The sequence below is a fragment of the Dermacentor andersoni genome, chromosome 9 (assembly GCF_023375885.2).
Source record: "Dermacentor andersoni chromosome 9, qqDerAnde1_hic_scaffold, whole genome shotgun sequence".
NCBI classification, from domain to species: domain Eukaryota; kingdom Metazoa; phylum Arthropoda; class Arachnida; order Ixodida; family Ixodidae; genus Dermacentor; species Dermacentor andersoni.
Window position 1 is genome coordinate 39769288 of NC_092822.1, and position 14205 is coordinate 39783492.

The 14205-nt window shown below is 48.1% G+C and overlaps 1 protein-coding gene across 1 annotated transcript in view; it reads left to right on the forward strand.

Annotated features, from left to right (window-relative positions):
• The window catches only part of LOC126527708 (uncharacterized), a 418438-nt gene that overhangs the window by 166614 nt on the left and 237619 nt on the right, over positions 1 to 14205 (forward strand). Inside the window, exon 3 of the mRNA XM_055068895.2 lies at positions 2267 to 2314. The gene's annotated coding sequence lies outside the window, so the exon portion shown is untranslated. The remainder of the gene's footprint in view (positions 1 to 2266; positions 2315 to 14205) is intronic.

A 14205-nucleotide genomic window follows, 5' to 3' on the forward strand; every position in this document is an offset into this window, starting at 1 on the left:
AATAATAATAATAATAATAATAATAATAATAATAATAATAATAATGAAGTAGCTGGTTGAACATTACATGGTTCTTACCAAAGAGGTATTAACCTTCTCGGTTCGTGCTGACCAAATAACGTACTGCGAAATATAGATGAAATTATGTGGAATAAGATATAAAGCGCTCTGTATGTATATTTCTTTCTGCCATTCTTGTATGTATTTTTGCGCAGTGCATTACTTCTTCGTGATGATGATGATAATGGGCGTACGCGCAAATGGAGATAGGCTGGCAATGTGTGGATGGAGGCATGTAAGTGAAGTAACTGTGCTAAGTGGAGAAACGACAAAAAAATCAAAAGTAAAATGCGCGAAAAGTAAGAATAGTATTCAACGGAGTGGTCGGTCTGAAGCAACATAAAAGAATCGGTATTAGTGAAGAGGAGATTGAAGATCGCATTAATTAATGCCATCGAAGAAGGAAATTCAATCCAATTAAGAGGAACTGGGACATTCACTTGCATTGACATGTAAAGCGAGCACATAAAAATAAAAAGATAGTAACCCTAAGGCAAATAACAGTGAAGTAATATATATATATATATATATATATATATATATATATATATATATATATATATATATATATATATATATATATATATATATATATATATATATATATATATATATATATATATGGATGTCGAAGAGACGCGCAGGATCACGTAGAAATACGAAAAAGAAATTATAATTTCGACGTTAAAGCCGGGTTCCGGCCGTGATCAAGCGTGCGATAGAGCTCAATTTGTATATTTTCTTCTCCATAACCGTAAGAGCAAAGAAAGAAAGAAAGAAAGATAGAAAGAAAGAAGGAAAGAAAGAAATAAAGAAAGAAAGCAAGCTTGAGTACAAACTTGCGCGCACATGCAGTAGCATTATGAGGGTAAAAAAGAAAGACAAAGAGGTGCGTAGCCCATGACCACATGCACGCGTACATTTATTTAGTGGCATCACGAATACGAACACGTACATCCACTCATGTCACAGTCAACGAAAACAATCGTGAATGCAGACTCGGCGTTACAGACAGTGACGTTATAGCGTGACCACAAACTTGCGCATTCATACAGAGGCATTATGAATTGAAAAATAAAAACGAAACAAATAACCTGGGCGGTTTGTGAATAACCCACACGTGAACAGGTGCACGTTCAGTCATGTCCACAAGGGAGGAGAGCCGCAGCCAGTGGAATGTAGGGGAGAGTGGTTGCGTGATGTTAACAAAGAGCATAACAAAAGAAACACTCTCCTGGCTGCTGCGTCCTCTGGCATGCTTTTTGTTGACATGTGACCCCCTGCCCCCTACATTCCTCTGGCTGCGGCTTCCCTCCCTTGTGCACACTACTGATTGTGCACCTGTTCACGTGTGGGCTATTCACAAACTACCCAGGTTTTTGTTTTTTAATGCGAAAGCATTATATGCCGCATTAAGCGAAAAATCGGCGTCGTCGGCGCCGAGCGATGGTACAAAAAAAAAAAGAAAAGAAAGAAAAAGGCGGACGGCGCAAAGAGTAAAAACACATCAGAAATTCTCGGATTGACGTCGTTGTTCTCGTGGAGGTTCCTGTGAACAAATTAAACCAATCGCTTTGTAAAGAAAATTTCGGTTGCGGTGGCATTCGAACCCGGGCCTCTGGGGTGTGAGACGAGCACGCTTCCCCGACACCACGGTGCCTTTTTTTGTTTTTTATTTCCAGATTAGCTACTAGCCTCAAAGGAGTTTGTGATCACAGATCCCGTTCGTTTTTAATATGTTAAGGTATCCAGCACTGACACCACGTCTTCATCACAGTCCATCGTCTTGTACACCTCACGCACCTTCACAAGCCATTTCCACAAAATATTCATATTCATTTCCATAAATACTCATATATATATATAGACGACCGAGAACGTTAGTGACTACGAGTCCGTTTGAGCCGGAAGCATCTGTTACGAGTAAATGAGTTTAAGCGGGTTCACATGTAATGAAATGAATCGGTGACATTGAAAAGAAGGTGTTGTTAGAAAACAGCCAAAAATAGATAAACAAATAAACACTCGCAGAGAGTGCGCTACTTGCTTTGTCTGCGTCTTTTGTGATGTTTCGTTGCGCGCGCTGCCAGTCGTACTTTCTCCTTGATCTATTTCTTGTCGCACCCTACTGCTTAAAAAAAATAAAAAAAAATAAAACGTGAAAAGTAATGTGCTTGTGTTTTTCTCTGTCCTCCCTTTCTCGCAGGCGTCCCCCGACATGCCTCCGCGACGGATTGGGCTTAGCGGAGCCTTGGTAAGTCCATCGGAATTCCTCCTCGCGTGCCCGTAATTCCTTGCCAGTCGTGTTTCGGGCTCGTCGGAGCGTTTTTTCGATTCCGACGCTCCCGATCTTTAGGCACGTGCCTCAAACTCCGGGTGTGCCTTGCCCGAAGTGTGCAAGAGGAAGAACTTGAAAGAAGAAATCCAAAGCTAAGGTTTATTAGTTTAAAGATTCTACAGTATTGTGCCACAAGAACCGCTATTTCATTACGAGTCACGTCGCCGTGTGGGGGGACTCCAAATTAATTTTGACCGCTTGGGGTTCTTTAACGTGCAACCAATGCATGGTAGGTGGCCGTTCTTGCGTTTCGCCCTTTGAAATTGGACTACGAAATGGTGACCGTGGCGTCATGTGATTAAGGTTAATTAAGATTAAAAGCGCGTTCGGTTTGCGTTCAGTTTCGCCTCACGTGACGGGCCTAGGCCGCGCGGCGACGTTGTCAGCAGCGCCCGTCGGCGTAGCCTATGGGCCAATCGCGTGAGGCGAAACTGAATGAACGCGCGTTTCGAACAACGATCTCCGGGCGCGATCGGAGATCGTTCATCATGGTGTCGCGATACGCTGACTGCTTCCGTTACGGCGAGGTCATGGCTCCAAACGCTACTGCAACCAGAAGAAACGCACGCAGCGCGCTCTCGTTCGCTTTCTTTACGGACAACGTCACCTTACGTAGCCAATAGTCGCTACGCAACGTTAGCAAACTTTGTTCCGAGTCGGGACAACGCGATAATGTCGGTGACGCCCAGGTCCTGCACGTTTCAAAACCAAGTGTAACGAATCGTATCATTTTATGCGTTTCCCAACCTTCATATACATTGCCGAATGTCATCCCTTCGTGCGCGAGAAGCTCGTGATAGTATTTCTACAACTTGGATATGTCTCTCGCATTTTACGACGACTGTATTCCAGGTCTCTTTACAGCCGTCTTACATATCTACCCCTCGCCATTTATTGCTCCATCGAAAACTTACGATCGCTCAGTTGCGTGGCGCTCGATCTTTGGCCAGACCTGTCTTTTGCGTCAATCAATCAATCAATCAATCAATCAATCAATCAATCAATCAATCAATCAATCAATCAATCAATCAATCAATCAATCAATCAATCAATCAATCAATCAATCAATCAATCAATCAATCAATCAATCAATCAATCAATCAATCAACGCACGCAGGCGTTCTGAACGTTCCTTTCTGGCAACGTTGGCAGTGCTTTCGGCGCGCTGCAGCCTACTCGCAATGAACGAGCTGAGAAAACCCGGGAAAAAACATGACTACCGCCTCGTTCATTGCGTCACGATCGAGTGGCACGTTTGATGCGTGCCCTGGCAGGGCGGGTTCCCTCCCGGAGATACATGCGTTGTCTCCGAGCAGGAGGGCCATTGGAGCCACGCATCGGCGCTGCGTCGGCTCACCTCATCGCTTAATGCGAAAGCCGGCAAACAAGAAGTCGCAGCAATTCACAGCCCGGACGATGAAGAGCGTGGGTGGAGTCGAAACACGAGGAACCGGAGAAAAAAAGAAAAGAAAGAGAGAAAGAAACAACAGAAGAAGGACGGGAAGGAGAAGATGGATTCGCTCGATTTCCTTGCGTGCATTGCGCAATCGGTGCACTTTGGGAGACGCCGAAGACGACGGTCGGTGAACGATTCGCAGCCCGTTCTTACGTAAAAAGGCGCGAAAGCACAGTCCGTTGGATTCGAGGAGATCTCGGTCGATCGGAACTCGTCCCAGCCGTTGGCGAATAACACAGGAAAAAAAGAAAAGAAAAGGAAAAAGGCAGTAAAGAGCCCCTCCGCACGTCGTTGTGGGCAAAGCCTGCTGGCTGACTCGGGTAGTGTTTCTGTGTCTATGAATGCAGTAAGTTTGGTGCAGAAGATTTCTGCTTTGATATTGCGGGTTCGAGAAGACAGGGAAAAAAAAACAAGCCCTTGCGAAACGCGCGAAGGCATTAAGTCCGATGCTCCATCTGTCTGTCTGACTGAGCTGTCTCTAAGGCGACGAGAATAGCGCTACTGAAACGCTTATGACATATCCGTCAAAAACTTATGACATCCTCGGCTAATTCACTCCGGTGTGCTACTCTGCACGTTGTCAGAGTGCGCCATCTTTTCCGCTGTGATTGGCCCTGAGGACTGCTACAGCGTCTCTGATTGACTCAAAAAGCCGCCGTTGCAGAAGTCGACGATATGTGTGACTTTGACGATATCCAGATATAGCACCTCCGGTATCGCTCCAAAGCCTGCAGGGATCAGACGCTCCGAGGCGGCGATGACCCTTTCAGAGCTTTCTTCTTTTTTTTTCGTTTTAAATGCGCAAGCACTTTAAATGCGCCTGCTCAGCGTGGAAACCTGCCGTCCGTCACGTTAGACGAAAGCGACGAGAACACAGCGTACACGAAGCTATCAGCGCTCAGCGCACGTTATCGCAGATCGCTATCAAAATAGCGCCTGCGTGGTCGCGCCATACCCAGCATCTCGCTATAAAGAAATCATTGTGTGAAACAAAAAGCGCGGCGGCAGCAGCGAGCGAATTGACCTTCGTGCTACCTCTCTCTTGAACGCGAAGTATGCGGCGAGAACAGCGCACACGAAGCTATCAGCTCTTGGCGTACTCTGTCCCCGGCGCAGATCGCGTTTAAAATAGAGCCCGCGCGGCTGATCACGGTTCGACGCGGACGGGTGAGGCGCTAAAGAGCGATAACGGCTTGTCATGATCGGAAGTCATTAGCCCAACTGGCGCCGCTACCTGCAGTAGTTTGCTTGCGTCATCAATTCACTTTGCGCCGCCGTCCGCAGCAGTTAGCGTCGCCGCAGAGCGGTAGTTTGTACTTGTACGATCAAGTTTCATAACATTGACAACGACACCTGGCTGCGTGGAAATGACTGAGTGGCACAATGCTTGCGCATACTTACGCAACTCCGGGAAGAGTGTCTGTGTGTTCTTTTTTTCTCTCCATCAAACGAGCCCGACGCTTTCTTGCATTCGTCAAATAGAACTGAGGCGAAGTGTCTGCTATTCGCGTTCATCTGTTGTGTTCATCTGCCGGTCACGTGGTAGAGGTAAGCCACATGATATATATATATATATATATATATATATATATATATATATATAATAACGCATTTTTCTCGCATTTGCCGCTAACTCGCCAGCCACTGAATTGTTTTTTTATAACCACGTGTCCCAAGGACGCGAGCAGCGCACAGTCAGCTTGGCTGCAAAAACGACAAATGGGGTAAGCGGACGCACACCGTGATGCTCCGCCCAATAAATAGCGCACTGCGGCAAGTAAGCTAGTACGAATCGCTTTATCCGTCCACCTGGGCTCGCCCAGACACACCCTCCGTCCTTCCCCATCAGAAAATGCTGCCCCCGAACAGCGGGAGGCCGTGCTGTCCATTTCAGACCCGCGCGACCAGCGACAGCTGGTGTGGCGGGTCCCAGCGGGCACCCAGCTCCGTAGGGATGCTGGACTAACGAGCCCCCTCTGGCGCGGAACGGAGTCAAAATGAAGCTGCCTACTGGCTTGCTTTTATTTTTCTTAATAAACGTCCTTTCTTCTCCTCCTCCTCCTCCTCCTCCTCTTCCTCCTTCTGGCTCTGTGGTGCAGCGCTATATAGCGTTCCCACCCGCCATGGTTGCTCAGTGGCTATGGTGTTGGGCTGCTGAGCACGAGGTCGCGGGATCGAATCCCGACCACGGCGGCGGCATTTCGTTGGAGGCGAAATGCGAAAACACCCGTGTACTTGTAGAGGGGTACGCAGACGTCATTCACGAAAATAAAGTAAAGCTAGACGCATTGGAGATGTCATCATGCAATCGGAGGGAAGTCACGGACGGCTGAACGGGCCGTGTAACAGCCGATAAAAACCACTCTGTGGAAGGGACGTCGAAACTGTCGGTGTTGTGCTTTTAATAAACAACCCTTAATAATTGGCACTGTCCGTACAGAAGCTTGCTTACGTTGCGAATAACCTGTATGTGAACATTGTCTTATACCAGTTGCGAAAAAAAGCTTTTCATTATTCGAAAAGCATTAGATATTCGATTCTCTGGAGAGACTATTCGATTTGTCTCGAAAATAATGATTCGCACACCGCTGTACTCTATGTGTATGAAGTCGTCGCTCTTTTTTAACTTGTCGATCCTCCCACGTATGCAGTTTTCCTATATCGTGCTCCCATTCGCAGACGAACGGTTTCCTCGCTAAAGGCGACAGTTCGAGGTTAACTGGCCGCGAGGCTCGTCCGGCATTTTTCTCGTGCCTTCGCTCGTTTCCAATCGCTTTTCAACGCCTCGTCCACCGGTGCCTCCGTCTTCTCTATTTCTCTTTTTTTTTTCTCTTTGCTCCCTTGAGTTCCGCTTCATGGTCGATGAGTCCTCCAATCGTCACCTGTCGTCGAGGAACTCTCCTTTCGACACGCTTTTTCAAAAATGACATCTCATTCATGGTCCCGTTGAGCGCTGCAGAATGACTCACTTCAAGGCCGTCGTATAGGCTGCTGTAAGACGAAGGTGGGCAAGTAGTGGCTGTCAGGATAGCCTCAGAATAGAGGCTGTTTCGGCGAACACTCAAAAGTTTTTTTAAGGTTGCCTGTAGCAGATAGCTCAATTCTAGTTTATGAGCCGGTCTACCCGAAGCGGCGGACACTACTTGCACAAAAAAAAATTGAATTGCAAAATCGCCTAATTAACAATAATTCACTAATTAACTTCAAACTAATTGCATTATGGCCCATATTGCAACTTACAAATTCTAGCCGTGGACTTCGTAAGGCGGATCGGATCCACTTGGAACAAATTCTCAGGACGACACTAGTTTCGAACTTTGCGGAGAAATGCATTGGCATTCCAGTTACTTGTGTGCTTCAGTGCATGAAACGACGTTTTGTTAACAAACAAACTGGAACGCCAATGTATTTCTCCGCAAAGTTCGGGAATTCCTATCTCAAAACTGGTGTCATCTTGAAAATTAGTTTCAAGTGGATCCGCCTTGCGAAGTCCACTGCTCGAATTTGTAAATTACAATATGGACCATAATGTAATTAGTTAAAAACCTAATTAGTGAATTTGTATTAATTAGTAGGTTTTGCATCTCAATTTTTTGTGCAAGTATTGTCCGCCGCTTTGAGTAGACCAGCTCATGAACTAGAATTGTGACCTCTGTCGCAGGCAACCTTTAAAGATTTTTAAAGTGTTCGCTGAAACACTCTGTATATATATACATATATATCTTCGCAGATGTATGTCAATCTTGCTAACTGGAAGCTGTATAAGCGAGTTTTCACACCCTTCTTCGGAAGTACTAGATTACATGCTTTAAACATATCGTCTACGACAATAATGAAATTACAGGCATCAACTATTTGTAGCGCATTCCATTCGCTAATGCTCCGAAGGATACATGAATACCTTAAGGTGCTTACGCGGCGCATAGATGTACTCATTGCGAGAAAATGCAAATAGAACCATCGGCACATTTCGCTGCTGATGTTAAGTAACCGCTTCTCGAAACTCGTTCTATAAGCACAGAGTCTTTCTAACAAACGGTTATGCTTTATGCACTGCACGACTTCAATTCTACAAGTACAACGTATCACCTAAATTATTTATCCTAAACCCGATCAGTGAAATTTAGGTAACAATTGGAATTATAGAAGATATCGCGCAAGTTCTCACGCTAGCAGCCACTGCTAAAGGCTTGGCCCGCAAGAAGTCATCGTTTCGTCACAACTCCCCTGCCTGTACTGTGAGCAATCTGAAACAGTCGTCGCAGAAACACGTAGCACGGGAACACCGCGGTGTTCCTACGTGCCACGCAGCGCACTGCACTTCGTGTCCGCCACTTGTAGCGCGAGTGAAGCATGTATATTTGTAGCGACCGCCTGTCACCGTGATTTGTCTCCCGCTTCTGTGAAATCAAGTTACCTCGCCCGGCCTCCACGTGGGGTCATTGCCCCCCTGCTCTTTCTTGGCAAGTGAGGTGGCTGCCCGACAGGGGCGCTACCGCTGCCACTCGGCAAACTTGCTTTTACTGTGGATTAAAGCCAGTCTACTCATCGTTCTCAACCTGTCGAAACGTGTATTGCCTGCGCTATACCACCCGCCGTGGTTGCTCAGTGGCTATGCGGTTGGGCTGCTGAGCACGAGGTCGCGGGGTCGAATCCCGACCACGGCGGCCGCATTTAAATGGGGGCGAAATGCGAGAACACCCGTGTACTTAGATTTAGGTGCACGTTAAAGAAACCCAGGTGGTCGAAATTCCCGGAGTCCTCCACCACGGCGCGCCTCATAGTCGGAAAGTGGTTTTGGCACCTAAAACCCCATAATTTAATTTTTTCTTCCTCCGCTAAACCGAGCTTTCAACAAAATCAAGCCTTATCGCAGCTGAGCGGGACCGTCGAGATCTTCAAGTACTCCCGGTTCCTTTTTTTTTTTATAAATTCTTTTTCGTTTTCCTTTCCACACCTCCCTGCTCTCCTCGGTCCACTTCGACGCTCTGCCACCTCAGTGGTACTCTGCGCAGTTTTGTGATCGATCACTGCTCCACTCTTTGGATCGGCGCTGGAAGCGAAGAGAGTGCGCTGGCGGAATTGAGGGCTCGGGAAGCTGCCCCCGGCGTTCCTGCTCGAACACCTTGCTTACACTCCTTCCATTCTTATCCATCCTCGAGTCCTCTCCCTCACTCCTCTCGTTCTTTGTAGGGCTTGACTTTCCAGTCGGACGCTTCTTTTGTGATGCCTTGTGTGGAGCCTGCCGGTGCTTCGAGGATGGTTGTGCGAGCGTGTATATGTGTGTGTGTGTGTTTGTCTGTGTGTGTGTTCGTGCGTGTTTGCGGATCCCTGCACGCGCGTGAATTTTGGGTCATCATTATCATTTGGAAGCGAGCAGCGCTACAAACGGGACAAAACAACAAGCTACAAGACAGTGCGCTGAGTACCAACTTAGAAGTCTATTTCGATAAAGGTGGTTTGTGTACCGAGTGGCTGACCTAGTCGCGTTGTTCTGTCATCATCATCATCTTCACCACCATCATCGTCGTCGTCGTCGTTCGTGTCACACTATTAGGCCACCGTTTAGTTCTGCGGGATCTCGCAGAACTGAATACCTTAAGCTGAAACTGTGCACTTAATTTTCGGCTTCGTATAGTGCCCTATTGAGGAACATGAAATAAAACACGACACTTGTTTTTTTAGGAAGCCGTATAGTAGTGGCTTAATGTGCAGTACCCACGTAAAGAATTGCTCACTGAGACTATTGGCGTTAAACGGGAAAGCTACTCGCTGCGCGTTAACACGTGATATTCGAGTCCACAGATCAGGAGTAACAGTAGCTTAGAAATGAATTCGGCGTCGTTCTCCGTCGCATTTCTGGCAACAGTTCGTCAGAAATTTGAGTCCCTCTCTCCAGTTGTAATCGTCGCTATTGTTTTTTTCTACACACGCTGCATTGGGCCCGTTTGTCCATTTCCAGCTACATAACTATAAAGTGCGCGGTTCACGATCAAGAGAGTGCCCGGGCGTTTTGAGCCTTGTGACGTCATGGTGGCGGGGGCGTTCTCGAGAACAGCGAGTGGGAAGAGATGAGGGCGGAGGTCGAGGGTAAGAACCGTGCGGTACGCCGTGCTTCACTTCGTCGCTAGAGCGGCGTTTCGAATGGCGCACGTTTTAATTAAGCGATTCGCGAGGATTTCGAAAAAAGACGTGAAAGAGCGCCCGATTGGGGGGGGGGGGGGGGGGAGGCGCACCCACGGGTCATCGGCGGGGTGCACGAGAACGTGGCGCCGAGGGAGGTTTGACGCGGTAGGCTTCACTGCAATACTGCGCTGCGTTCAGGAGAAGTGTGAGTGCGGAACGAGGGAAGGGGCATGCAGAAGCGTACAGGCTTGGGCTGGTTGGTAATACATAGTTACAATAGCGCTTGTCCTGTCTAGTCTTTGTCGATCGTACTTCCCGTGCTACGCTCCTAGTGTAACTGTGGGCATACAGGCCCTGCTAAAAACAGACCGCTGTACCTTGGCTTGTAAGTGATACGTTCGAAAAAAAAAAAAAAAAGAATAAGAGGGAGAAAATTGGCTCCGCTCTTTTTTTTTTTACCTTTCCTCCGCTGCCATTTATTGCACGCCGCCTCGGCCTTTTCTCTGGAAAGCGCACGCTTATGGAAATCGACTTAAGTGGCGACGGAACGATAACACTATTTCATTTCGTCATGGTTTAAACATGAGCTAGATCCCTCCACTTTGTCCTCTGTTTAGCGTTTTTTTTTTCGCTTCCAACGTATTAATTTTCGGGGATGCCGTGTCTCGGTTCGTTCCCTTGTTTCAGGTGGGATGCGATAGAGAGAGAGAGAAAAAAAAATAAGTGAGTTAAGCTTGCTCGGTTCCAATCTTCCGCAAAGCGCCGGTCCGAGGGTATATTGAAAGCCGCTTGCTCAAGATTAGAAGCTCGTGCCGGAACACCAAGCGCCTCGGGGTTTTAAAACATTAAGCCGGGCCCCCGAGGATTACGTAATCTTCGTTACAATATCGACGCGGTCGTCGTTGGTTATATTGCGGTCTGCGCCATCGGGGCGTGCGTGGCGCACGCCTCGCGACTGGGCGGTAGCGACCCATCGACCTCCGCCTAGGGGCGTAATATATATATCTATATATATATATATACATACGGAGAAGATAAAGATCTCAACGAAGGTGAAATTTATGTAGCTGTCGAAAGGCGTGCACTTACCAGATATGTCACGTTGGCGCCGCGCTGAAGAGCCTGACCCTTGACCTGGAGATCTGAGCTGTCGCGCTTCTTTGTTTTCGTAGTGCCACCGATTGCATAAAAAGTGATTTCGAAGAAAACTCAACGGAACAAGCCTTCTTTGGCATCTGCGCGGAGTGGGGGGGGGGGGGGGGGGGCTGCACATGCGTGAGAGCGATAAGGAGAGCTGATGCGGCGGTATCGACGACTCTTCAGGTGTCCGCGCAAGCTGCAACATGTCACCGACGAAAGGTGATTGCGGACTTCTGAGATAAAAGTTAAATGTGATGATGTGAACTTCTGAGAAGGCGTCATTTTTCTTCGGTTTTCTTTTCTTTGCGAATACGCGCTTACCTCTTCGTTGGTTTTACTGTGCTTCTGCGAAGATGTTGGTCGTGCGTCGGTCTGTTGCTTGCCGGGAATCCGGCAAGCTTTCTTGCGAAAGAAACCATCCGAAACAAACAAACAAATAAACGAACAAGCAAACAAAGAGCCAATGCTTTAAAAAAAAGCGCACGATTTGTCACGTGGTGTAAATAAATTCGCGCGGTGCTTCGTGAACAAGCTGCATAACTGGCCTGTGGAACTTACCCACCGTAATTAACTCTTGGTAGTCCGTGGGCTGGTCTCTCCCTATCCCGGCACCTCTAAGCACAGTTTCTCTTGCGGCTTTTGTCCTTGGACGCAGCCTCAGAAGATAGCGAACATGCACTGCAGAGGCGATGTCGGAACACTTTGGCCACTTTACACGCTCTTCGGGTGCTGGGCCCCAGCACCAGAAGGTTAAGGAAGGGGTAAAGACCGCCCCAGCCCGAAGTCTTTGGAGCGAGACTTCCTCCGCCCGAGTTGATAGAGCCAACGGTAGTGGTGTCTTGCGTAAAACAGGGACTCGAAGGGCTTGCGAAACCACGTTTTTTTTTTCTTCTTGCACATGTTGCAGCTGTCGTTACGTGTTCATGCTTATCAATCGCTGTTTCAGCTGCGCGTCGACTAACTGGTGCTAACAAAGCCTTAGTGTAGACTCGTGCCGTGGTATTGTGACACCATCGAGCGTACGCTAGGCGAATGGGGCCTGTCGCCACCGAAGTCTTGGCGCGTATCTTCTTGCTTTAGAGCACAGCTCTCAGGCGCCCGTTCCTGCGTTTAGCGTTGGCGTCTGCTCTCGGCGTAATCGAGCGAATGAGCGCAGCGAAGGATGAAAGAGCGAACGCGGAGCGCAGCGGGTGTTAAAAAACGGCGAGAACGAAGAGAGCACGAGACGCAAAGCGGAGGAGGAGGGTATGTTGAAAGCGCGAGAAGAAAAGCGTGCTAACGCGCAAGACGGGCTCTGCGTCGACGACCGCTACGAGATGGCGCCAGAGTAGCCAGCCGTCGTCTGTTCACCGAAGGCATGCTGCGAGCGCGTCCACTGATGCCATACATATGGAAACAAAGCGCTGCATGAGCGGGGGTCTGTCTGCTGCGTCTGCTGTGAATCGCGCCCACGCGCCACACTTCGCTCTTTATTCAGTGTGCTGCACGAGACAGATTTTCGGCGCCAGGAAATATATCGTGAAATAAATACACGTATAAAGCTGCGCTCAAATTTCCCATCAGCGAGTATCGTAAACGTCGGTGAAAAATTTCCCCCACTATGTTGCGGGAATAGACATATGAAATAAATGAGTTTTCAAAAAAGATGGCAGGTACCCGCGGAAACGCTAGGTGTAACCTGCTATCGCACGCAAAATTTTGTAATTGTACATCGCGGAGGTACATATGACGCACCAGTGGCTTCATGCAAGAGATTTTACATAGTAACGCAAACATTAAGCATAACTCGCTGTAGAAGGTTATGCAAAAAACGAAACAAAACAAAAAAACACACACAGAACCCAAACCTACTGCATGATTGCTTTCTCCAGCTATAGTAGATCACGTTCACTAAAGAAGAAGACTGGGTGGACGCCCTGCAAAGCGACGACCACCAGACCCAGCTCCGGGCCGTCCAGAGGGCTCACGAAAGGGCGGAGGCTCACGGGCTTCCCGTCCCAACGTGGGTGCGGCCCGCGACCCCTGCCGGCCACTAAACCAAGAGTGGGTGGGGAGGGGTTCCTCAGGACACAATAAAGTTATTTCCTCCTCCTCCTCCTCCTCCACTTTGATGGGCAGTGAAAGTGGACCTGAACTCGTAATAACTGACCTACCTATAAAGTGTGTGCAATGTTATCTGTGCTCCGTGATCGTAGGCAGCCAATGGATTTTCGATTTCTCACTATCATACCCAGTATTATCTGTAGCCCACACGCTGCACGTCTATATATCTTCCGCAATCAAAAACAGAGTCATGGTAATATCATTTGTCTGCATTGTTTTTTTAACGCTTTAAGTTTGACACTATACATGGGCGACACGACAGAGCTGTAGGGAGGCAAATTAGTATTGTGGATGTCTCTTGTCATTCTATAGATTGTCTAAAGTTACCCTGTGTGGGAGAAAACAACTAATTTCGGCAACAAATGAGCGCCGAGCTAATGCTAGAACCTTTTTTAAATGAGTATTTTTCTAGTTCGTAAGACCCATCTCTGGGGGTGGGAGGGGGGGGGGGGCAATGTGCGCATCGCGAACTTTGTGCTCGACAGCTGTCGCCACGTTCACCTTTCGCGAAGCGAACCTTCGTTATGTTCTTTTTTTGGTCGCGCGAGTGGCCTTAGTAAACAGTCAGTGATGTAGTAGTGCTGTTCTGTCGCTGCTCGTCGAGTGGTTGGACACGCGGGATGAGGGGGCGGCGGAGAGTGGTTGCGACCTTTGCCGCGCGACGTGGCACCAGGCTGTCGGCTTGGACACTGTTTATCCAGTGTTTATCGCGCGCTTTCTATACCCGGCACTGTAGATTGAGGCCAGTGATAAGCGGCGCTTTCAGCGCAGGCATGTGCTTGCTCGCAGTAATGACGCGTAAGTCTTCGGTCATACACGCTCGCTGTGGTCTTGCGCAGCGTGCACATTGCAGAAAAAAAAAATTGGCTGAAGGCTTAGCTTGGTTAAGCCTGGAAGATTGCGAAAGCAATACCCTTGGCTGCGCCTTGGTTTGGCTGATGGTGTGGACATGGTTGCCCTTTGTTAAACTTATGGCTATACA